The sequence below is a fragment of the Equus caballus genome, chromosome 25 (assembly GCF_041296265.1).
Source record: "Equus caballus isolate H_3958 breed thoroughbred chromosome 25, TB-T2T, whole genome shotgun sequence".
In the NCBI taxonomy this organism is placed as follows: Eukaryota; Metazoa; Chordata; class Mammalia; order Perissodactyla; family Equidae; genus Equus; species Equus caballus.
Genome location: NC_091708.1, coordinates 43,518,705 through 43,541,578, shown reverse-complemented (window position 1 = coordinate 43,541,578; position 22,874 = coordinate 43,518,705). Strand labels below are relative to the sequence as shown.

At 45.8% G+C, this 22,874-nt stretch overlaps 1 protein-coding gene and 1 long non-coding RNA gene across 7 annotated transcripts in view; one reads left to right on the top strand and one right to left on the bottom strand.

The window, feature by feature from the left end:
* Nucleotides 1–10,176: 10,176 nt before the first annotated feature.
* LOC138920819 (uncharacterized) lies at nucleotides 10,177–12,339 on the bottom strand. The gene is made up of 2 exons (XR_011432721.1): nucleotides 12,205–12,339; nucleotides 10,177–11,992 (listed from the first exon to the last, which is right to left on the bottom strand). It is a non-coding gene; the product is annotated as an uncharacterized lncRNA (long non-coding RNA).
* The window catches only part of TSC1 (TSC complex subunit 1), a 51,190-nt gene continuing 40,559 nt past the window's right edge, over nucleotides 12,244–22,874 (top strand). For 2 of the 6 annotated variants that reach the window (XM_070251972.1, XM_005605905.4), the window contains exons 1-2: nucleotides 12,244–12,654; nucleotides 21,551–21,613. The gene's annotated coding sequence lies outside the window, so the exon portion shown is untranslated. Of the gene's footprint in view, nucleotides 12,684–12,718; nucleotides 12,989–21,550; nucleotides 21,614–22,874 lie in introns of those variants that run through there. The other 4 variants (XM_014736112.3, XM_001498348.6, XM_014736111.3 and 1 more) reach the window with 3 other exon arrangements.

Sequence of the window (22,874 nt, the reverse complement as noted above, 5' to 3'; positions counted from 1 at the left end):
GCCGTCCTCCTCTGCCACCGCTTGGCGCCAGAAAAGTGCCCATCCACTGTCCTGCTGCAACTCAATCATTCAGGGAGATTGCGGAGCTCTTTTCAAGCCCAGGTTCCTTGCCAGGAGCTGAAGGCAGCTGAGGCAGAGGGAGTCCCCGCCTGCCACTCGGGAATGGCACTGCCCGGTGGGCTCACCACCCCACGAATCAGGCGCTCCGGCTCCACGGGAGGAAGCAATTCACCGCATAGCCACACGGTGGCGCTCCTGCCTCCTTTTCCTCTAAAAACTACTCTGAAAACACTAAAAATTATCTATCTACCTAATTACTGCTTAAATTACAAAAGTGATATATGATCAGAGTAGAACGAAGAAAATAAAGAATAGGCACCTCCATCCTGAGGTGTATTCTTTTAGTTTCTCCTCTCCCTCCCTCCCATACTCCCTCCCTCTCCCTTTCTCTTTCCCTTTCTCCTTCCCCTCCCCCTCCCTCTTGCACCCTCTCCCCAGTCTCTCTCCCCCTCTCATATGCATTTGTGCATGTGCATATACAGTAATATTTTTCAATTCAAACAAATCTTTATTGAGCTTTTGCTGTTGAGTACCACCCAGTCAGGCAATATCTCCCCCAATCTGTGAGCTCAACCCTTCAATCCGCCTGCCTCCAGGAATCTCAAAATGAGGATGGGCAACATCCTGGTGGAGGACCATGGGGCGAGGTTCTCGGGTGCATTCACTTCTCAAGATGTTTGGTTTGCCTCAGAAGAGCATGGCAGGAAAGAGGGGCTTAGAGAAATCGGGTGGGGACGCAGGGGCATTCCAGTCCTGCATTCCCGTCTGGTGCCTCCCACTAACCCTGCAAGGGTGTCAAATAGGGCACACCGGGATCCTGTTTCTAAGTTTAGGAAATAACAAGACGGTCAAGAAGCCTGCCTGCAGTCCCAGCTACAACTAGAAGGACCCACAACTAATAATATACAACTATGTACTGGAGGGATTTGGGGAGAAAAAAAAAAAAGATTGGCAACAGTCGTTAGCTCAAGTGCCAATCTTTAAAAAAAAAAAAAAAAAAAGGAAGTCTGCCTGCTCCTTCTGTCCCAGCAGTGACTTCTCAGCCGGGAATCCTCTTCCGAAAGTCTCCATCGATTTTCCTCAAGCAAAAATGAAACCCTCTGGTCTGCGGTTGAAGGCTTCTTCTAAAGCTTCAGTCTGGGCGTGGGCTTTAGCTGGCAGAGGGCTGGGCCTGGGCTTCCCTGGTGGTTCTCAGAGAAGATGTGGGGCCTTCATCTGAGGGGCCCTGGCTCGACATCCTTTCCATCATGGTGCTGAGCTCCTCTCATGGTGCTGTTTCTGACTCCTCCCTCCAGGGGAGCCGCAGAGGAACAGAAGTCCAGAGCCTCTGGGCTCTCATGCCTGCCCCAACAAGGGGGCCTCCTGGCATGTGTGTCACAGCTCGAGCGAGCAGGGCAGAGACACCAACACCTTCGTGCAGCAGGAAGCCCGTGAGGACTGGAGGGGCAGGGTGATTGCAGGTCCCCATTTCATCCAGCTGAGGTTTCAGAAGGGCACACTGAGGTCTGGAGACAGACTTGCCGAGGCCACACAGCTCCTAAGAAGCAGAGCCAGGACTAGGACCGTGGCCTCCTAACTCTTCCTGAAAGCCCTTCCTAATGGTGATCATTGTTTTATTGCCTCCAATCTAGATATTGCATCCATGTTTTATAAAACAGAAATCCCCAGTGGCAATTAGAGCGAGTAACGTCTAATTCTCCAGAGTCCGTTGGGTGGGATGGAGGCCTCATTCTGGTATTCGGACCTGGGATTGAAGACCGGTCTTGACACACACCAGCTGCATGGCCTTGAGCGGGCCATTAGCCTTGCCTGAGCATCAGCCTTTCCATCTCTAAAATGGGCCTAAGGATAATGCTTCTCCTGACATTGTTGTAGGTAGCAAATGAGACAATACATGCAAAAACATTTTATAGATGCTAAAATGCTTTAATTGTTTGAGTTATTTCTCAATAAGATTCAACAGCTGCCTATAGAACTATGCACTTTCTAAAATCGGACAGTCGAGAGCAGCCTTAGCTGTAGGGGGCAAAAAAAACCCCAAACCAGGCGGCGTCAGCCTGATTCCTATCAGGTGGGCTGTGCTCATTTACATGGCAGGTAGATTATCAATGAAGCATCTGACATTTGGTTACTGCTGCAGAAACTCACAATGACTTGTGCATTCGTGTTCTTTCTGGATACTCACGGGGAGCCCACTCGGAGGGTGCAGAGACGGAAGAAGAAGGAATGAAAGTTTCGTGATCATTTACCCTGGGCCAGATAGGGTGGAGGGGCTTCACAAGCCTCATCTCTTTTAGTCCAAGGGAGCATTTTGCCACTTGGAATTATTGACTAGATGATGGGGAGCCAAGAACCAACCCCAAGGTGTGGCAGTGCCAGGGCCAAGTCCACACAGCGATAAGTGGGGGATATCTGCCCGATCCACTAGGGCATGGACCCCCTTCCCCCGATCTGCTCCCCAGTGTTTCCCCAGCACCATGCCTGGCACTCTGTTGGATCAGTGAGCATGCGATGCGAGTCTGTGCTCTTCCCCTCCAACTGTGGTGTGTGTGTGTGTGTGCGTGCATGTGTTTGTGTTCCTTAGCCAGACTTAGGAGGGTGAAAAATCTCCCAGTGGGTCCTCACCTTCCTAGCCAAGCTCGATCAAGCACCCCCAGCAGTGATGGCTTGGTGCCTGGGTAGTTTCAACAAATAGAGGTTTGCTGTGACTGCTGATGGGGGCAAGGCCTTGTCTCCTCCCATATCCTACCTGGGCCAGGGGGCTTTGGGCCTGGGGTATGGCTTCAGTCTCCAGACCCAGGAAGCCAAGTCTTAAAAGAAAGCACAAAGAAGTGAGGAGCCCTAGGAAAGACATTCGGGAGGATGCACACAACTTTGCAGGGGACTAGAAATATCTGGGAAAGAGCCCTCTTTTTTTCTGCCAGTCAGAGCAGGGGGCTCTATCTCAATGTTGATCAGCACTAGGAGTGTCCTGTAGGAGCCTTGGGTGGAATCAGAATAAGGGAGCCATCTAGTCACCAAGATTTGCACCCAATTTACATCTATTTGCATGTACCCACTGCCCTCAGAGGTTTTCAAGTTACTGTTTTATCAGAGTCCCCCTGAGCATTTTTCTCCTTCTCTTGCTTCTTGTCAACCCCTGAGCATGCAGGAAGGCACCCGCTGCCAAAGAAAAAGATGTATGTAGATGCTGGGGAGAGGGGAGGACTGAGCGGGCTTGAGACCACAGTTGTGAAAAGCGGTCTGTCTGCATTTCTGCCACGGCTTGGCGAGTGGTTTGCAGTTTAAAAAGCACACGTACGATAAGTTCATTTGGAAAGCAGGAGGGTCCTTTATAAACCATCCTGCCCAGATCCACTCCACTTCTGGGCAGAAGTAGACCTCACAGCATCGAAAGGAAGGACTCAAGGAGAGATTTGTACGCCCATCTTCACAGCAACATTATTCACAAGAGCCAAGTGGTGGAAGCTGCTCAGTGCTGACTGACGGATGAACAGATAAAATATAGTATATCCATACAATGGAATATTATTTAGCCTTAAAGGGAAGGAAATTCTGACACATGCTACAATATGAATGAATGAATGAATGAATCTTGAAGACATTATGTTAAGTGTAAGCCAATCACAGAAGGACAAATACCTTCTGATTCCACTTCTGTGAGGTACCTGGAGGAGTCAAGACTACAGAGGTGGGAAGTAGAATGGTGGTTGCCGGGGGCTGGAGGAGAGGAGAAACCAGAAGTTATTTAATAGTATGGAGTTTCAGTTTTGCAAGATGAAAATGTTCTGGAGACGGATGGCAGCGATGGTTTACAACAGCGTGAATGTACTTAATGCCACGGAACTATACACTTAAAAATGGTTACGATGGTAAATTTTATGTGCATTTTACCACAATTTAAAAACAAACCATCCTGCCCAGCCCTTCAATTCCAGAGGTGGGGAAAGTGGGGGTGCGGGGAGGTGAAGCCAGATCTAGAGCCTGGAGGATCCCACCATCTCACGGCCAGGATTGCAGATTTTCCTTCGCTGTAGATTCCAATTATTTTTTGATCTTCAAATATCTTTTCAAGTTTTCATTACAAAAAGTTACAAACAGGAAAGTGAATGAAACATGTCCAATGAACACTCATATATCCCCCACATGTCCAACGATAATTAGCACTCGCCAAATATGCTTTGTCTCTCTCTATGAATATATATGTATGTATAAATAGGTTTTACTTTGATAAAACATGTTGAAAGTATATTTCAGACATCGAGACAGTTCACTCATAAATACTTGAACTTATGTCTCCTAAAAACAAGGATATTTCTTACATTGTCACACAACTATAGCGTCATTATCACACCTAAGAAAATTGTCAATAAGTCCCTAATATGAAATATCCAGTTCATATTTACATTTTTGCAACTTCCCCCAATCTTCTTCTAGAGTTGCTCTTTTTGAGTCAGGATCCTTGCATTTGCTTGTTTCTTGTCTCCTTTACGACAGAACAGCGCCCTCTACCCCTTTCTCTTGACACTGATTTTTTTTCCCCATAGAAGAGCCCAGGCCAGGCTGGTAGAAGGTCCTGCATTCTGGATTTGTCTGATTGTTTCCTTGCGATGCTGTTTAACCTGTTCCTCCATCCCATACATACATATAACTGGAAGTTAGGGACGTCTTAGGCAAGGATGCTCCACAGGTGATGCTGGGGGCTCCGTGGCATTGGAGTCACCTAAGGTCAGCTTGCCCCACCTCAGAGATGCTAACTTTGGTCACCTGGTTAAAGCAGTGACAGCCAGCTCTCTCCATCATAAAGGTGAGTTAAGAAGCAGTCTGTGAAGCAGGGCTTGGTCACCATGCAGCATCCTGTACACCACAGCCTTCCCCTAATAGGTTCAGCATCCACTGTGGTCCTTGACTGAATCAATTATTGTATCAGTGGTTGCAAAACAGTCATTCTTCTAATTCTCTAATTCCTTCGATATTTATTATCTGGCATTATTTCTGTAGAGAAGAGCTTCCCCTCATTAACTGTGGATGAGCCACAGTTCTTCCAAAAATGAGAGTGCAAAACATTAATCTTTTCTCTTTAATTGCTGATTTTCATAATATAGCGTTGGCATAATTGGATTTTTTTCTTCTCTCTCCTTTCTTTTCCCTTAAATTTGAGTGTCACTGTGAACTCACGGATTTTTATTTATGCAATGTTTTATACTAGATTACAGACACTCCCATTTATGGTCAGTGTATTAGTTTCTGAGGGCTGCTGTAACATTACCACATTGGGCAGCTTAAAGCAAGGGAAATTTATTCACTCACACTTCTGGAGGCCGGGAGTCTGAACTCAGTTACATTTCTTTTTCTGTGAAACTTTCTGTTCATGTCTTTTGCTCTTTTTTCGTATTAAACAATTGAGTTTCTTTTCTAAGATTTTTAAGAGTTCTCTCTTAGGAGGCTTCTTTGTAAATATAAGTTGCAAATATTTTCTCAGCTTATTTATTTTCTGACCTTTCTTATTTTCTTTTTGCCACGCAAAAGACTTTTTGCTTTGTTTTGTGTGGTTTTTTTTTTTTTTTTTTTTGAGGTCGTCTTTTGTTGGTTGTGACTTTTTAGCCATTTTTAGAAAGGTTTTCTTCATTCCCAATTACACAAGATCCACCCACGTTGTTTTCTTCTGGCACTTGTACGGTTTCACTTTTGACACTTCGAGCTCTGAGCCCTTTGGCGTTTATCCTGGTGTAGGGTGTGAAGTAGGGATCTAAATTTATCTTTTTCCAAATGGTCACTTCGTGTTCTTCAGAGGAGGCCCAGCTAAAAGAAAACCTCTAGTTGTGCACACTTCTGCTTTGTGGGGATCGGGGAGGTCTCATGGTGACCACGGAACTCTTTAGCAGCTATCGAACTGTGTGGGGTGGCCCCGCACACTGTATTGCAATAGGTGTACAGAGAATGATTGGGGATGTGGGTAAGGAGACAGATAGCCCAGGATTTCGAAGTTAAATCGGCAGGCATTAAAGTCGAGATTAAGCCTTTGCCAATATTCGGCAGACAACTTTCTCCTCTTCTTTCCTCAACCTTCAAAGCTTCAGGGGCTCCTTGTTGCCTTCAGATATAGTTCAGGCTTCTTATTTCGCTTGAGGCCCTCCAGGCTGCCCTTCTTTTCTCCTATTTCATGCATATCTTCAACCTGACCATTTATCAAGCAAGAGAGCCTTAGGTGGTTTTGCTTCCATGCCTTTGCTCAAGCTGGGTCTTCCTCCTGTAAAGCCCATCTGCCCGTCACCATTCATCGAATTCCTGATTAAACCAGGGGCAAAGGGCAAACCGCACCCACACCGACGGGTCGCCCGCAGCACCCCGAGCACTGCCTCTTTGTCCTGTAGCGCTTTGCAGCGTGTTCTGGGCTGGAGCTGACTCTGAGTCACAGGATGGTCGGTCCCTCTCCCATCTCATCTGCTGGGCTCCACGCTCCTTGAAGACAGAGGCAGACAGTAGAGTGATGCAGCTGCTCCAAGGAACGCCAAAGACTGCCAGCAACCCCCAGAAGGTAGGAGAGAGGCTCGGAACAGACTCTCCATCAGAGCTCCGGAAGGAACCACTCTGCCAACACTTTGATTTCAGACTCCTGCCTCCAGAACCTCGAGAGAACATCTTTCTGCTGTTGTAAGCCACTCCATTTGTGGTCATTTGTTGGGGCAGCCCAGTATGAGACCAAGGACTCATACCGCATGTAACAGTAATAACAATATCTATTGATGACCACACTGTGCAGGGCTCTGCTAAGCATTTACATGCATCTCTCACTGGATTGTCCCAACAACCCTCTGACTTGGGTATTTAAAGTATTAGTGTCATCCCCATTTTTCCAGGTGGAGAAACTGAAGCTTGGCCACTTGCCAGGCCACACAGCCAGGTTGTACAGCCAGGATCCCAACTCACCGGGCCCTCTCTGTCTGCACCAGACGGCCTGGTTCATGCACTGCCCACCTGGGGCCGCCATGACCAATTCTCCATTACAACTAAGGGTTGGAAAAGGCATTCTTAAAGAAAACCTCAAAAAGCCAAAGCATAAGTAAAAAAAATGGTTTCGAATTTGAGAACGTCAAAATTAATGTCTCTCCAGTGAAGTACAATATAGTTAATAGGAGGATAGATTGGGAGAAGACACTTGAAACATCTATAACCAACAAGGGACACATTTACTAGACTATATAAGGCACTCCTGCAAATCAAGAAGGAAAAGAGAGTAACTCTAATGGAAAAATGGTCAAAAGATAAGAATCAGCAACGTATAGAGGATGAAACCCACAAGACTCACAAGAATATGAAGAAATGCTCCATCTCATTAATAGTCAGAGAGGGGCAAATTAAAACAAGATCAACAAGTCTCTATAGACCTATGATACTGAAAAAAATTAAAGAGCTGATTGATGCCAACTGTTGGCAGAGAGGTGGGCAATTTTGTGGACCTCTAGTGAAAGTACAGAGTAGGGCAGCTGTCCTGGAGAACAATTTGGTGGTGTTTCTTTCTTTTTTTCTTTTTAGGAAGATTAGCCCTGAGCTAACATCTGTGCCCATCTTCCTCTATTTTATATATGGGACACCTGCCACAGCATAGCTTTAGGAGTGGTGCCAAGTCCGTGCCTGGGATCCGAACAGGCGAACTGCAGGCCGCCCAAGCAGAGAAGTCGAACTTAACCCCTATACCACCAGGCTGGCCCCAGTGGTGGTGTTTCTTAAAAGTAAGTCCGCACAAAATTTTTGGAGTGATAGATATATTTAGTACCCTGGTTGTAGTGATGGTATCGTGGATGTATGCATATGTCCAAAGTCATCAAGATGTATATATTAAATGTGTGCAATTTTTTGTATATCAATTATACCTCAATAAAGCTAAAAAAAATTTCTCTAAGAACAACAAAAAAGTGAGTCCATACACACCCTATAACCCACCAGTTTTACTCAGAGTTATGCATCCCAAAGAAATTTTCAGTTGGATCCATAAGGGAACAAGTACAGTGAGGCTTATCACAGTGCGGTTTCCGGCGGCATTTTGGGTGTTGTTCCCTGGGAGGGTGGAGAGTAGAGCAGGGTAGATCTGCACCATTGAATAACGTTCAGCAGTTAGAAGCTACTGGCTAGATGTATACAAAGCAACGTGCACGGAGCTTCAAAACATAATGCGGAGTGGGGAAAAAAGTAAGAAACACATTGCCATCTATAACATAACCATTTACATAAGTTAAAAATGTATGCATATATGACTATGCACACATATATGTATACACATATGTATGTAGTGTCTTAATCTATTTGGACACAGTGCTAGACAGTGAGGGGACGATGATGAAACTGGAGAGGCCAGCGCCATGGAGGGCCTCAGCGGCCACTGTTGGAAGCTTGGACTCGATCCTGCAGGAGATGTGTGGCTATTGAAGGTGGGATGACTGGCAGGAGGCTGCCACACAGAAGGCAAAAGCTGAAGCAAGAGGACCATTCAAATGGATAAACTTAAGGCACTGAGAGAGAAGTTTGTTTTATTTTTTTTTCGAGGAAGATCAGCCCTGAGCTAACATTCGCTGCCAATCCTCCTCTTTTTGCTGAGGAAGACTAGCCCTGAGCTAACATCCGTGCCCATCTTCCTCCACTTTATATGTGGGACGCCTACCACAGCATGGCTTGCCAAGCAGTGTCATGTCCGCACCTGGGATCCAAACTGGCAAACCCTGGGCCGCCGAAGAAGAACATGCAAACTTAACTGCTGCGCCACCAGGCCGGGCCCGAGAGAAGTATTTTGGACTAGTGGTGTCTGTCCAAAGGCCTTCAGATCTCATTGCATCTGGAAGACCTTTTGTTTGCAAAGGACAGAAACCCAACTGAAACTAGCATCAGCAAAAATAGTTATTGCCTCATGGAACTTGGAGGACCGTGGTGAAGCTGGCCTCAGGGACTCTGGAACGTCAGGAGGTAGCAACCTACATTTCTCTTCCCATCTCTGCCTCTCTTTCCTCCATCCCCTGTATCTTTTCCCTGTTTTGGCCAGACCTCTCTCAGAGCTTAGTGTAGGAGAAGGGCAGTGTCACAGCTTCCTCATCCCAGTTTAGTGACCCCAGAGGAAAGACAAAATCTGTCTTTTAGCATCCACATGTAAAGACCCAAGGAAGCGTTCTGATTGGCCCAGCTTGAGTCACATGTCCAACTGTGGGCCAATCACTTTGGCTAGATGATAGGGAGCTCAGATTGGCTGGCTGGTCCAGGAGCCTGTGCCCTGTGGGTGGCACAGTGGTTGTCCCCAGGGAGGGGGATACGCTGCACAGACAAATGCAATGGATGTCCATCACATATGTCAAGTCAGCGCCACCTGCCTACAAGGGCCAGCTCTTTTCTCTCCTGTCACACTCAGACAGACGGGCTGTGATTGTTGGAGAAAGCCCAGCCAGGAAGCCCCTGCCACAGGGAGGCTCCAGGGTGGCGGAGGAAGTGGTCTCATTAACATCTACTCAGCAAATGACAAAAATCAATCCCAGAGAAGCAAAAAACATCTAGGCAGCCCAGACCGGGCAGTGGCCGGAGATGGTGGCAGGGCTGCCTCTGCCGTTCCTTCCAGCCTTTCTCACAAGCCCCTGGTGGTCCATATTGAGAGAACAATTACCATTCTTCTTCCAGACACTGTAGAAACAGTAACAACGTGGTTACGGCCCCCTTGCGGGCCAGCAGTTGATGAGCTCCGTGTATCATTGCTCCCTTCCACGGAGAAGAGCATTCCAGCAGGATGAGGTCATGCAAGGAAAGTTGGGGCTAGGGAAGGGGGTTTCTGGGTCAGGGCTCTGGAGCAGTGCCTGGCCCCCGACTCCACCTCTTAACCTGAAATCTCCCAATCACTGGTGGTCTCAGAAATCTCTGAATGCACTTGAGTCCCTGCCCTGGAGTGAATGCAAAGGCAGGAGTCAGTTCTGCTGAGACAGTTTGTGGACTGGTGGAACTGGGAGAACCAGTACCTTCTCCCTTCTCCCCCAGCCTTTCCATCTCCTGACCCCACCAACTATGCTCTGCTGGCTACACAGAAAAATTGATCATTTGGTGCACCAAACTCCTGGGGGTGATGGGTGCTGGCGACGAGGACAGTTAACACAGTAACAAAAGTAACATTTATTGAACCAGGCTTTATGCTAATTGTATCTTCATGTATCACTGAATCCACCCCAAATCCCCATTAGGTAGGCATCATTATTACCCCTATGATGTGGATGAGGAACCTAAGGCTCACCCAGTTAGTGCCGTGGCAGAAACCTGCATTCAAACTCTGGTCTTTTTTTTTTTTTTAAAGATTGGCACCTGAGCTAACATCTGTTGCCAATCTTTTTTTCCTTCTTCTTCTTCTCCCCAAAGCCCCTCCAGTACATAGCTGTATATTCTACTTGCAGGTCCTTCTAGTTGAGCTGTGTGGGACGCCGCCTCAGCATGGCCTGACGAGCGGTGCTAGGTCCGCGCCCAGGATCCAAACCAGCAAAACCCTGGGCCACTGAAGCGGAGCATGGGAACCACTCGGCCACGGGGCCAGCCCCAAACTCCAGTCTGTTTGAATCAAGAACGCTTGGGTTCCCTGACCTGCCTCCATGACCATGTTAGATTGGTGGAATCTTCAACTCAATGCCCACCTCCCCCATCAGCCAGCATGGTTATAAGGGTTATGCACTGCTGAAGGGCCGCCTGAGGGTTTAGGGTGTGAGGGTAGGAGCTGAAACACAGCCTGGGCTCTGCTCAGGCGGGCTATGGGCCCAGAGCGGGTGTTTTGTCTAACCCTCACAGAAGCACCATCCAGGCCAGCAGGAGCCCTGCCCGGGACCAGGCTCTGCCTCTCGGAATCCTGACGGCACCTACCGTGCTGGCACTCACACACCTGGCCCCTTAAATCAGAGGCTGCCTGGCATTGTGACCCAATTGGTTCCCATGACAAAACTTGTTTTTCAAAACTTGTTATTCCCATAACTCACGCAGCATTTAGTGCCTCCAGGCCTTTGGTTCTTTGCTTCCTTCAGCCTGGAATGTCCTTTTCTTCCCAACCACCTCTCCCATTTCTATTTCAGAGAACCTGATGTTGTTAGCGTCCTCGAGTCAATCCCGACTCCTAGTGACCCTGTGTGTAGCCATCCCCTCACCTTCCGGGCTGTATCAGACAATGCTCCCCAGCTATTTATAGGGTTTGCATGGCCAATTTTTTTGAAAGTGGGTGGTCAAGTCCTTCTTCCTATTCTGTCTTAATCTGGGAATTCTGCTAAACCTGTCCACCATGGGTGACCCTGCTGGTATTTGAAATCCCAGTGGCATAGCTTTCACCATCATAGCAACACGCAGCAGCCACAGTATGACAACTGACGGACAGGTGGTGTGGTTCTCTGACCTGGAAATGAACTTGGCCTGCTACGTGAGAGCTGGGAACCTTGACCACCAGGGCTGACTCATAAAACCTACCTTTCCTTTAAAACCCAGCCAGATGCCCACTCCTTCAAAATCCCTTTCGAATACTCCATCTCACTCCCTGCCCCCTCTCTCACACGGTTTAGTATCAGTCATAGCACTTCTCATGTCTCACCTCCTGCGTGACAAGGACCATCATCTATGGAGCATTTACTCTGCATGGGGCACTGTGTGGAACACACCCTCCATCCTTGATCTCTCTGAATCCCCACGTCACGAACGTTACCACGCCCATTTCACAGAGGAAAAAACTGAGGCTCGGAGGACTTCCAGACTTGTTCAGGTCGACACAGCTAGGAAGCAGCAGAGCAGGAACTGAACGTACGGTTCTGATTTTAAAGCTGCCTGCTCCGATTAGCACGGTTTTCCATAAATGTCGTGAGCAGGTCTAAAGCGTCAGCAACCTGACGGCAGAAGCCACTGTAGTTCTCCGCAGTCCCAGAGGTGGGCTTCTGCAAATACTCTGCAAAAGAAAGCGGGTTGCCCTGTGAGCACCGCCCTCCTTCCCTGGGTGAGCTGCCACTCCACCAAGGCTCCAGAGCAGACCCTTCACCCCCGCGGACCCCAGGGGCTCTCTGGGAACAGCATCGCAGCTCTGTGGCCGGGCGCAGAGACACCCTAGAGGGGCACAGGGTCTGCGAAGGGGAGAAAGAGCGCGGGGCAGACGGCACGCACCCCAACCACACCCAGCCGGACGAAGTTGTTTACGCCTCTGGCCAGCCCCTCCCGCCCGGCCGGCCGGCCACGTGACCGCCGCCCCGCCCCTCGCTCTCGCGCGTGGCTCCTCCCGCCGTGCCGGCCCTTCTTTTTGCCTCCTTCGGAGTCACAAGATCTCTCAGCGCCCTCCTTTCGGGATCCTTCCGCTCGTCCCCGCCCCTCTACCTCACAAACTCTCCTTGGCTCTCTCTACACCGGTTCGCGTCGTCCGTAATGAGCAGAACGGCCCCTTCCGTCCAAAGGAGCTGCCGACCGCGTTCATCAGTCACTGGGTTCGAGGGACAGGCGAGACCCCGCTGGGGACTCTTTTTCGTGGCGGAGGCTGCACACTGCCGTGGACATTTCACGACGGGGGGAGGTGCTGTACGTCCAAGATGGCGGCGCCCTGTAGGCTGGAGGGACTGTGAGGTAAACAGCTGAGGGGGAGGAGACGGTGGGTGAGTATGGGGGTGTCGCCCCCTCCTATTCATGGGGGCTTCTCGGGGCAGCCCTGGCACCATAATCCCAGTCTGGGGGGCCCCGACGGGCTGGGGCAAGGGGCTCACTTGCTGGGGAGGGGACCCCGGGAAGGGGGCTTCCGAGAGCTTTTCCCCCTCTCTTATTACGCGCTCTCTCCGGCGGGGCCCAGCAGGGCCGCCCGGTCCCTGGGGAGGAGAGGCGGGCCGGGCTAGTACTTCGCCCCTCCTTGGCGGCCGAGGGGACGGCTGCACCCCCGGGCCGCGGTGCCGAGGGCGGGGGTGAGGTGAGCCCCTTCGCCAGCCCCTCACTTAGCGGGGTGACAGGTTTCCGCGGGGTGCGGAGGGCAGAGGAGAGCCCTGTAGCCGGAGGGGAAGGGCCGGGGGGGTGGGGCTGGTCCCAAGGCTTGCTGAGAGCGGTCAGGGGTGGGGGGAGAATGAATGGAGGTGGCCTGTGGGCATCAGGGATCGCCTGGACGCGGCGTCTCCGCTGAATTTGGCGTGACTGGAGTGCCTCGCTCCGGCTGCGCTTGTGGGTGTGTAATTGACGGTGAAGGACAGTTACCTTCGAGTCCGCAGAGGTGATTCTTAAGAGACAGCTATTTGCCGAGCCACTCCTAGACGCTCATTCATTCATTTGAGGAACTGGAGGACGAAGAGTCTGCAGACAGGAGACCTTTAGAATTAAAGCTCGCTCTTTGTGTTTCCTGTTAAAGAGTTTTGCTTGCTGTGTTTTGGATTTGAGGGGAGGGGGGATTGGGAGGGGTTCCTCCTAAGAACAACCGCTCGTCTTTACGGAGTGGAAGTGCTTTGCAATCCTTATCTTCTTTAGTCCTCGCGACAAAGCGAAGAAGCCACTATTAATACCTCCATTTCTCAGATGAAGAAACTGAGGTCCGGAGAGATTAGGGCAATTTGCCCAAGGTCACACCTCTAGGAGTGTCTGAGCCAGGACTGGAACTGGGGTCTGATTCCAAGGCCAAGCTCCTGTCATTATTTATACTCACATGACTCTCTCATTTATCTGTTATTTGATCAAAGCTGGCTAGTCATTCTAATTAAGTGATTAGAATGAATCAATTGGTCAAAGTTTGTGCACAAGTGCCTGTTTGAAGAGGGGTGCACTTGCTTATACACCTCAGCTTTTGTTTGAGTCGGCAGTGTTGTGCATGTAAACGCATTAGTCTAAATTAGGCTGGAAGGTATTTGATGTTTTTATAAAACTGATGAGTTTTCAGCGGAAAGAAGTCCTGCTAAAATCCTTGCTGAATTTTTCATGGAAAGCTTAGAAATAGCACTTCACTTTACATAGAGTAAGCTGTAAAAGTACTAAAATAGAATAATACTCTTCTGAGATACTTTGATTTATAATTTTGGGATCAACTCGGAGTCATCCGAATTCAAACATGCTGGCAAAGTGGAGCTGTAAATTTCAAGAAGCATTGTAAAACCGAATCTTCTGGGAGCCCTTGATTTACCGAGCAACCACCTGTGATTCTTAAGTTGAGCATTCCTGAGTAAACCTGGAATATGCAAATGTGAAAACTGATTTAGGGTTGTGTAGGGAAATGTACCTTTAACAGTCATGCATCAGGCAAATGAGGCTCCTCAGAAACACTGAAACATTCTTTGCTATTGCCCTGGGGAGCTGCAGAATCTTCCTCTAACCACCTGGTGTAAACTTAAGGGTATTTATAGAAGATGTAAATGGAAAATATCCTCTTACTAAAGTTAATATCTTATCCGAAACACTCTTACATCACGTGCCTGGAAGGGCGGATGATGTAAGCTTTCTTTGCCTCATGCGTTTCTTGGTGTCATAAAGACTTGGTATGTTCCTAAATTCCTGGTTAGACAGATTCCCTGGCGGCTATAAGCCTTCTTACTCGTTTTCGTTAAATTGGAGTATCTCAAATCCTGTGACTCAGTTGTACTCTTGCTCACTGGTTTAAGAGCAAAGATGTCCCATACTGCTACTGTTGTGGGTACTTTGATGCCTTCTGTGCATGCCTGGTTTCGTTTGTGAGATGAAACTGAACAGTCTGACTAGGACAAATCAAATATATGCGCATCCGTGTGATATTTACACAATAATGAAGTTGCCGGAAACAAGAGATCTCAAACGGTAGTATTCATCAGAATCTCCATCGTAGATGTCTGGCCCCATAGTAGGTAGACCTGCATATTCAGTCGTTGAGGACCCCCTGGATATATATTTTGGAAGAAGTCATAGGTGATTCTGCTGTGCGCTAGAGGTTGAAGACCAGTAGCTTAAAGTTTCAGTTTGGCTGTTTTTCTTTTAATTTATAATTTATTGCAGAGGCATTGCTTAAAATAGCTTGTAACCTCTGTTGTGTGTAGTGGTGGGCGAATCTTGGGCTCTGCATTACAGCTGACTTGATCTTATAGCTCTGTCTTCTTTGAAAGTTTGTTGGTGTACAGGTATGTTCTTTTCAGGGTTCCAGGGCCATAGTGGACTAAAATTAGCTTTTCCTGGAATTATTTGGATATTCTTGGATGTAGATGCACCAAATACAGCAAAACATCAACCATATCAAGCTTTTCTAAAGTGACTTTGATCAAGTCCCCTAAGTTCTCTAAGCCTCAGTTTCTTGATCTGTGAAATGAGAGATGGATTATAAATTAGAGTATTTCTAAGTCAAAATTTCTGTGATTTAAAGTCTCCCTGGGGCTTCAGTTAAACATTCTTACTAAACTGATTAAAACAAAATGTTAATAGCTTTTTATAGTAACTAAGGAAATTGGTGACTTTTAGCCTGACCCATTGAGTGATGACCTGTTTATCTTTTCCTTTATATCACATTATTCTTAAAAGGTAATTCCCTGTAAGTTCCTCATATTATAAATCTCTCTTTGAGAGATTAGTTTTATTTGTATTAGTTTTGTTTGTCATTTAAGTAGCTGCAGGCAAGAAAGAAAAGTATACAGAGTGACATTCAAACCTGTAGCTTTTTGCTTTGAAAAAATACTTGTATAATTAGTATATACTCAAACACTGCATTTTTTCCTCTCAGTGTTTGATGTAATTTAGTTTGCATGAAATACTTATTTTTTTCATTTAAATTAGTCTGAAAGACGTCTACCATCAGCAATTTGAGATTATTTTTCTAATTTACTTTTTAAGCTGATAGTTACTAGAAATTAGTAATTTAACGTCTAATGTCTGTTTTTGGGGGTGGGGAGAATAAAAAATTATGTATGTGTTAAAGATATGTAATCTCAGGACCTTGCTAATTTCTCTTGTGCAGTGCTGATTTTTCTGTACAGGAAAGTAGCAAAAGGTAACAGAATACTTTTTAAGGTTGAATGAATTCAGATTGTCAACTAATGAGTAAAGTGCCTTAAAAACCTAGCTTTGATACAAAACAAGGCATGCTAGTTACTGGCCTAGAACTTACAGGTCACTTTCTAAAGATAATGGCAGTAGAGGCTGTGAAATAGTTGAGTAACAAGGGACAGTTTTGCTCTTCCGTTGGTGATGGAAGACACAGTGAGGAGTGATAAAGAAGGACAGATGTAGGGACCTTAATGTCTGTAATTGTTAAGACCTGTGCTACTTTGAGGAGTTCACAGAGCACAGTAACAAACACCAAGTGTATCCATTTTAAGTTATAGAATGGTTTTATCAATGTTTCAAATACAAGTTGTTAAATGGATAGACTGCTGAGCCTTATGTACCCAGCAATACATTTTGTTTAGTAGTAATATTGTTATAATAAAGTTTATATTTATTGAATACTTATGTGCCAAACTCAGTACTAAGTATTTTACGCATATGATCCCGTTAACTCTTCACACAGCATTAAGAGACAAGATAGGGAGAGGAGGAAACTGAGGCTAAGGGACTTGAGTAAGTTGCATAAAATCACTTAGTGGCTGACCTGGGATTTGAACCATGTTGGCTGACTCCAGAGCCCAAACATTTAATCTTTCACTGTGATAAACTGCCTGAACTGCTGATCTCGTCGACTAACTCATAGGTCGGTGGCTCTTAACTTTTGGGGCGGTGGTGGGGTGGGGAACTCAGTTCCACTCTGAAAATCTGTGGGAAGGTATGGACCAAATATCCCTTGTCTCCCGTCTCCACCAAAAACATTCATCCAGATATACAATGTTGGACATGGCTTCTGGAACTTCATGGCCCCAGCTTGAAGCCCAGCTGATTGTTCTAGATTACTGCTGTTAAAAATGGACTTGGGCTTTATTAAAAACGATCTTTTTTTTTTTTTTTTAACCGTAGGTAGGAAAGGCCCAAGTCTTTTAAAGATGGCCTGTATACTATTCGTATTATAAATCGTTCTGTTAAACTTTTATATTGAAAGAATCTTAACACTTCACTGGGAATTCGGGTTTAGGTGCCACATTAGGAAAAGTTAGAACTGGAGAACTCGGGTATGGAACTTACTAAATGCTTGTCAGGCTTGGCATTCACTCCACGCTGGTACCTTTAGCACCTGGCAGAATTCCACTGGGCTATTTTCCAGGGTTTATGCACTATCTATTTTTTTTCCTTTGAACCTCAAATATTTATAAAATGTATATTAAATATATATTTCATGTTTCCTGCCTTCATCCTTCTTGCTTCTTCCTAGACCAGGGGTTCTTAACCTTTAGTGAGCATCAGAATGACCCAGAAGACCCTACCTCCGAGTTTCTGATTCACAGGTCTGGGGCAAGGCCCAGGTATTTGCATTTCTAGCGGCTCTCCCAGGTGATGCTGATGTTGCTGGTGTGAGGACCACATTTGTGAACCACCGTCCTAGATTATCAAACCCAGTGCCTTTATTCCCTAGGATATTTTTCTTTTAGTCCTATGAACTTGAAACCTAAAGAAATCTTACAGTTTGCTCTGATTTCTTTTAGGGGAAGCTCTGTACAGTGACTTTTGGAAACATAGGTGGTATCTGTCTGGCCTATATTTTCTCGATAAATAATTTTGTTCATGCTCATGGGAAGTCAAAACCTAAGAAACGTTCTTTATAGAAGAGGTGTACCTTACCAAAATGAAGCTCTGTCCCTCTAGGCAAATTACTGGAGGATTCACCTTTGAAATAGGGTATAAGCTTCAGCAAATTGTTCATCAAGGTGCCTAATGGCAAAAATTCTGAATGGAGAATCTGGAGCTCTCCTACTCCAGTTTGTATGACCTTGAGAGGGACTGTAACTACAGAGACCATTTAAATCACATGACCACACATTTTGGCAGGTTTTGCCATCAGCTGTTTTACTTTCACATGGTGAGTCGTGTTTCCTCCTCCTTTCCCTGTCCTGTGCACTGGTAGGAAGAGTAAACTGGAGCTAATGTCTTCCTTTCTGGATGCATTTGTGCTGAAGGCATCTTGTTCACTTGATAGAATATTACTCTGTCAATCACCTGAGAGTTCCTGAGCTGGAACTGGACTTCACTATGTGATAGTGTATTATTAACAAAATACTAGGATTATCTGTACTATTAACATAACAGTGTCGTGTTTCTCCCCTACCTGTGCTGTACTTGTTAATGGAATAGTCCATCCGTTCGACTTGAACCTGTATCTAAATTGTCTTCGAGCTGTTTTAGATAAAAACCTGAGTATGGAAAACAAGTTATAGTGAAGGACATCTGCCTTCATATATACCCTTAGTTGTGTTTTCACATCATAGACAAGTGTGCACAAAATTATCTTAGGTGATATTCTATATAATTACCTATTTTTATGTGATTTACAATTCTGGGGTGTCCTAGGGGGTAGAAGGCCATATACAACACTGGTTTTCCAAAAGTCTGAATATTCAACAGATATTTTCAGATAAAATACCTTCTAAAGGCATTTTAGGTACCTGCCACTAGTATTTCACAAAGGTTTTATAGCTCTTAGCCCTCTCACAGTGTGTAATATATCTTGCCTAGGGCAGAGATATGAAAAAATGTGTACAGTTCCTGCTAATGACAGCTATACATGGCTATTACACTGGAGTTCATGTGCAGTCCCAGGTATATAAGCCATCTGTCTGTTAACACCTAAAGAATGAAATTAATTAAGGTGAACTGTGAAAACAAATTGACCTACATTCGTTCTGTTTAATCTCAAAATGCTAAAGCACAGAGCCCTCATCCTCTTCCTCAAACCTACCCTATATTTGCATTCAAAAAGACTGCTTGGAGAATGCAATTACAATGTTGCATTTAGGTGAGAACACAACTTTTGGGTCAGATATCAAAGAGGAAAAATCTGGATCTAGGGGTGTGTTTCTTTTTTAATTTGGCTTTTGAAGATAAGAACATGGTTTGACTGTTAGGCTCTTGACAGGCGTTTCCATCCATACCCCTTAGAGGTACACATCTTTGAGGGGGTCTCCTCCCTTCCTCGTTTCTCATCAGGATGTTCACAGGTCACACATGTCTCACTTTACTGACCAGAATGATTTTACCTGGTAGTACCTCCATAGGGCAGAATTTAAATATAAGTGAGTAAGTAAATAAATGCTCAAAATATACATAACTGCGGGTAGCCTTTGCCATGCCAACGTTAAACTGATGCCGATTTATTACCATTACCATTTTTAGCATGGTGATAAAGAAGAAGTCTTAATGTTGAGTATTGGACAAAACATTTCTGACTTCCTGTGCCAGTGCCTTTATCTAGGACAGTGATCTTGGCTGGGCAGACTACAAGATCTCATCTTATGTACATCCTAATGTAACCCTTGCCTTAGATATTCCTTTTCAGGTAAAAGATCCAACTGGGATTAATTATAAGAGGAAGTCTAGATAACTCACTGGACTAACAGCTGATTTTAAGATTCTGAAGATTACAGGCTCCCGTGTTTTCATTCCAGCTCTGTACTTGGTCGAGTGGCTGTGGCCGGGCAAGCAGTCCCTGTTGGAATGGTTTGGTCGGCCTTGCTAACAGGCCAGCCTGCCTCCCAGCACTGCACGCGCGCTTGCATATGCCACCGAAGACCACTGGTGTTTAATGCCTGGAATGCGTTCCACAAAGAAGTGTAGTTACCCCGTCATCTGGAGCAAGAGTGGTTTTTTATTAAACATTGGCACCTGAGCTAACATCTGCTGCCAGTCTTTTTCTTCTTCTTCTCCCCAAAGCGCCCCAGTACGTAGTTGTATTTTCCAGTCGTAGGTCCTTCTGGTTGTGCTATGTGAGACACCGCTTCAGCATGGCCTGACGAGCGGTGCCATGTCTGCGCCCAAGATCCCAACTGGCGAAAACCCGGGCTGCTGAAGCAGAGTGCACGAACTTAACCACTCCGCCATGGGGCTGGCCCCTGGAGCAAGAGATTTTAATTAAGAGAGTTGCTCGATCCACTAGTTCGACTTTGACTGGGATTGTGTTTTGCAGGACATGTCTCCAGGTTTTTTTTGTGCTCCATGTAATTAGCTGGATATAGTGTATGAGGTGCAGCTTGCATACTTTATATTCAGCCCTGGAATGGCTACCAAAAAACCTGATGAAATCTTTGCTGACCTGAACAGGGTATATTTGCCTCTTGTGTGCCAGACACTGAAATAGGCCTGGGTGTCCATTAGTGGACCAAACAGCTGGTCCCTGTGCTCATGGAGCTTACAATCTAGTGGTCAGACTGTACCTAGATATAGTTTGAAGGGCTGACATTTTAAAAGCAAACTGGAATGTAGTTCTGTATACTCTTATTTAACATGGATACTTAATATGAGATAATTGGACAGAAAGTAGGATAAAAGGGGGAAGAAAGTAGAGAAATTATAGCTATTCATAAATGTTTTATGCTTGTCATGTAGGAGGATTAGATTAAGGTTGTGCAGCCTTATACGTTTATTTAAGAAATATTTTAACTCGTAGTTATTCAGTCAACGAGTGCCAGACACTGTGGTATCTGCTAAAGATAACAGTACTGAATAAGCTACTCTTTCTTCCTGGATGTAACTTCTATTGAGGGAGATGTGTTCAATGGCTAATTACTCTTATTTAATTAGGTTGTGGTAAATGACACAAAGAAATATAGGCTGCTAAGAGTATTTAACAGGGGACCTGACCTAGTCTGGGGCGTAGGAGTGGAGGGAAGCAAAAGCTTCTCTCATGAAGTGAATGTTTAAGCTGAGATTTTAAGGGTGAAGGCGTAGCTTGGGAGGGGGCAGGGGTAGAGTCTCCCAGGCATGGGGACAGCATGTACATGGTCCTGAAGTGGGGATGCGTGTGGCTTGGCAGAGAGACTGAGAGGCTGTGGGGTAGGGTTGTAGGGAGGGAGAGGGCACATGGCGGGTGATGAGGCGATGCAGGCGCACTAAGTGCTTTGAACCTGGCACTTTTCCCCCTCTTGGGGCCTGCCTCACAGGGCTCCTTGAGTCGTTGCTCTGTGCCACACACTGCCGAGGGCTCTAGGATGCATCATCTTGATTGATCCTCAGAGCCTTTTGAGGTAGGTGCCATTGTTCTCACTTTGCAAATGAAGTACCTTCAGGTTAGATGTTAGAGACTTTAGATAAATAGTCAAAAGTTACACAGCTAATATGTGGCAGAACTTGGATTTCAACTCGGAACTCTAATTCTAGAGCCTGCCCTCCCCATTCATTTATAGCTCTTATAAACAGACACTTAACAAAAGGTAGAGGTTACAAGTTCAGCACAATATAAAGAATTTTCTAGCAACCAGCTGTTCAGAAATGTAGACAGGGCGAGGCACGTGCACCCACTGATTATAAGTGCTCATTCCAGTGGAAACTAGATAGCCATCTGTCAGGGACAGAGTAGGAAGGAGGTCAACCAGATGAACCCGGAACTCCCCCTGATTGCATCTGGGATTTCACTTCATTGTAAGTTTATTATATACATATATGTGTTTTCTCCCTTCAGTGACCATGAAAGACACCAAGTTGACAGCACTGGAAACTGAAGTACCCATTGTCCCCAGAACAGGTAAGGTATAAACTCAGTCCAGTGCTTGGAGGAAGATGGAAGGGAATTGTCCATCTTGCCCATGGTCGCCCTTGTACATAGGTGTTTCTTTGCATTCAGGATTTAATGTTTATGGTTTTAGCTCCTTGCCAGGAGCTGGGCCTTCTATGGTATGAAATAATTAGTCACGTTACTGATGATTTAATTGCTTTTTCAGTGCCAGGCACTAAGTGCATTGTATGTGTTATTTGTTTTCTTCTTCACAGCCACACTTTCAGTCTATCCCCATTTTACAGATGGGGAACTGGGCTCTGAGATGTTATGCAATTTCCCCAAGGTTGTATAGCTGGTACTTGGTGAATCTATGACTCAGATCAGTTCTGTCTACAGCAAGGGTTGGTTTTCACCACTAAATTAGATGGAAGTTTTGTTTTGGAGTAAGTCATTTAAGTAGTGCAGAAGTTCTCGAACCCTGGCTGTGCCTTAGAAATCCTTGGGTTTATAAAAACAAACCAAATGTACTATCTGGACCCACCCCCTAACCTGCTCTGGAGTAGGGGCTGGGCTTCAGGATTTTGTAACCTCTACAAGTGATTCTAATGTACATCCTGGACTGAGAACCCCTGAGCTGATGAATTAGCGTTTACATTTTAAGATTGCTTTATCTGTTAATTGTCTTAATTAGTTTTTTTGGATCAATTATGTGCTGTAGTGATTTCTAGAATTGCAGGATTTTTAAAGTCCCTGAATATATCCTTCATAAATATTGAGGCTCTGGCATTTCTGTGGAGAGAAATTTAGTCTTAGTGACCTGACTGGTCACTGAGCTATAATTTTGAGTTTACCAGCAAGAGTGGCCAGTGCAGCAGCATTGTGTGCCCCGGAAGGGTGTAGGGGAAGGCAGGGAAGGTGTTTGAGCTGATAGGACTCACTGTTGCCCTTACTGTATTCTGTCCCTGTCTGCCTCACCTTATAGCATAGGAATCGTGAAGTCGTTATGTTGTAGTTAACAGTATAATTGCATTAATAGTAATCTTTTGCCTGAAAGATCGATGTTTGTTCACAAACAGGGACTTAACACAAATTGTAGGCTATCTAACAAGAGTGGGAGCACTGCTCTCTCACAGGTAGGGGAAGCTGTCTAAGTTTGACTTTTCATTTTCAAATGTTTTTGTATACTTCTTGCTGTCCCTTTTTTAGAAGTCTGCTGAATATGAATTTGAACCCAATGTCAAGTGGTCATGTGTTCTTATCATTGAAGCGCAAACTGAATAGCACACAT